Source organism: Pyrus communis, chromosome 12 (assembly GCF_041283825.1).
Source record: "Pyrus communis isolate YQ-2024b chromosome 12, ASM4128382v1, whole genome shotgun sequence".
Lineage (NCBI taxonomy): Eukaryota > Viridiplantae > Streptophyta > Magnoliopsida > Rosales > Rosaceae > Pyrus > Pyrus communis.
In genome coordinates this window covers 22,381,279-22,384,319 of record NC_142576.1, presented here as the reverse complement: position 1 = coordinate 22,384,319, position 3,041 = coordinate 22,381,279, and the positions used below count along the sequence as shown (strand labels likewise).

The 3,041-nt window shown below is 37.2% G+C and overlaps 1 non-coding gene across 1 annotated transcript; it reads right to left on the bottom strand.

Moving 5' to 3' along the window:
* Nucleotides 1-2,711: 2,711 nt before the first annotated feature.
* LOC137746347 (U5 spliceosomal RNA) lies at nucleotides 2,712-2,831 on the bottom strand. The gene has a single exon (XR_011069819.2). It is a non-coding gene; the product is annotated as a U5 spliceosomal RNA (small nuclear RNA).
* Nucleotides 2,832-3,041: the final 210 nt, after the last annotated feature.

Here is a 3,041-nt window from a genome sequence, read left to right as displayed (position 1 = left end):
CCTTCAGTGATTTCTCCGCCTGCAGCAACGACATATCGAGAGAATTAAAACGGCTTGCAAGCTTGCCGTCGCCAGAAACGCGCTGACCTCTAAATTATCTGAAGCTGCACCAGAACTGGAACCATGCCAGGGGTTTTTGCAGAAGGAGAACTTCTCAACCGAGATCATCGAGAGCATTTCGTCGAAGGATCTTCAGCCGACGATCAAGATCTGCGTTGACGGCCTCCAATCACCGTCGTTTGTCGTGAAGCAATCTGCATCGGCCAAGCTCAGGCTTTTAGCGAAGAATCGGGTTAATAATCGCGCCTTGATCGGCGAGTCCGGCGTATTTCCCGCTCTAATTCCTCTACTGCGATGCAGCAATCCATGGACGCATGAGCACGCCGTCACGACGCACACCCAGCTTGTGAAATTCCAATTGGGATTTGAACAGGGGAGAAAGAAAAGGATGGATGCACAAGGCAGAGGTGTCAAAGGGGTAGCAACAGAGCACACCCAATTTGCGAAATTCCAATTGGGATTTGATTTGTTTGAGTAAATTAAAAATTGGGGACTGAAATGGGAAAGAAGGGTGAGGGTGATGAGTTCAGGGGAGACAGGTGGGGAAGAAGGTTGAGGGTGATGAGTTTGGGGGGTGGGTTAGGGGAAGACGGGAGCAGGTGGGGATGGGATATGGGTTTGGGGTGGGGGAAAACGGGAAAAGGGAAGAAAGGTGAGGGGGATAAGGGGTGGGTCCCTATGTAAAAAAAAATTGTTAAATGATTTTATAATTTTAGTTTTTAATATTTAATTGATTTTTTAATATTTTATTAATTTTTTTAAGCCACATCACTACTTAACAGAATAGATGATAGACAAACTGACGGAAGGTATGACATTGTCACAAATTCGTAAGATGAGATATGACATTGTCAATTTTAAAAGATGAGGTATGAAAGTGTCATTTGACCCATAGTTGAGGTAGTTTTTTTGTACTTTACCCTAGTTTTAATATTTAATTAATTTTTTAATATTTTATTAATTTTTTAAGCCACGTCACTACTTAACGGAATAGATGACAGACAAACTGACAGAAGGTATGATATTATCACAAATTCGTAAGATGAGGTATGACATTGTCAATTTTAAAAGATGAGGTATGAAAGTATCGTTAGACCCATAATTAAGGTAGTTTTTTGTACTTTACCCTACTTTTTACAAGGAAACTAAAACAACAACACATATAGCTAGATTACAAAACCCCGACAAACACCGAGACGTACCTAAAGTTTATTTGGTTGCTTCAAGAAATTTAGTTCAACGATGACAATGAGTGAGCAACTTATTTGTTTATTTGGAGGGCTGGAGAGGATGGTTGATAGGGCAGGGAGCAACCTATCAATTCAAGTTTTCATAAGGTCTCAAAGAACAGCTACACTTCAACAGACACTAACTACCTAGTTCCAGGTTTAATTAACGTTAATAATATGTTTAATTTCGCTTCTAATGAGCTGGAGCTAATAACATAGATGATGCTGGATGATGTCACTTGTCATTTGTGTATTTGTATACTTGTCATTTGTGTGTTGGTTGTTTAATTGTAAGCATGTAATAGCTTAGTTGATAAACGAAGATTGGATAGTTATATATAGCTGATGTGGAAATGACTTTAGTCGGTTAATTGAAAGGAAAACTAATTAACAGAGTTTGAAAATTTTCAGTTCTAATGATAAGAACAAAATAAAGGGTAAAGTGAATAGTACCAGGATTGACTTTTTAGTGTAAAAATGTGATTTTTCGTTAAAGTGAACAGTAATTGAAAGGTTCCATTTCTGCGTTTTCATTTCTTTCTTCAAGTTCTTCTGAGTTCTTCAATTTCTTACTTCAGAAACCCTAGATTACAGTATTGTTTTGCTCATTGGTAACCAAGCTCTGGATACGTACAACTTCCACTAAAAATACCAATTCAATTATCTATTACTAATGGCTTCATGACATATCAATTGTATATTACTAATGGCCCAACAACATATATGTCAATTATCAAGTATTGTTTGAGTAGTTCACCATGACAGTAGTGCTAGCTTTTAAATATTGTAAGGTATTGTACGGTTGCTGATCTCATGAGAGGAAAGTATTAATCTTATTTTTCTTGATTCATTTATTTATTTATATTTCTAGTTAAAAAAATTTGGATGTAGTATTCGTTATTAATATGGTACAAGAGATTTATAGCTCAAGTAGTTCAAAGTATTCATCGATTTACTTTGAAATCTTACATTCTGTTCTTCCCTCGATATAGCTTGTATAAAAAATGACAACTTGGCAAAGGGTACTAGTATACGCATTCAAGTCCTCCCACCTAAATAGTATCTTTAAAATGGCAAAATTCAGCGTCAGCACAGAATACAAGTTATAATGTTTCTTTTTCAAGAAGCATGCGTGCATACCTATATGAAGTACTAATCCAACCATTGTTGTGAACCAAACAGGAAAATCACTTTACATCTAGTCTCCTCTGCCATGCCCATACTTTCAGTTTCTCAAAGCAGATGCCTAGCTGGCTGTCTCTGGTCTTAGCTAGCTTCTCTCCTCAATTATTCAAGAATATCGTTAGCCAAGTAGTACGTACGTTGATAGAGGTGCATGGTTAATATATAACAAAGTTACGAAAGAGACAAGCTACTCACTCAAACAATTATTTTTATTTTTTTTATTAGCTTTTTTTCTAAAGGCACCGACAGAGATACGTCCCTTCAAAAATGAACGTATGCCACTTAAAACCATAAGAACACGATATTCTTTAGTGTAAAAGGCGAAATAATACTTTGCTTTGTGATCAACGCATGGCTTCATGACTCAAACAATTATATATACTCCTAATTAACGAACAAACCTTTGTGACTTTTTGTCTATCTCTTTCAGCTTTCTCCCTGTTTGATGTTGGATTGAGAAAGCTTCCACCACTCAAGACACTATGGGTTGTGAACTGTGAACTGTGAACCGTGTCCATTATATATATGGAGCACCCAAAAATGACTCCACGATGGCGGACGACGAGC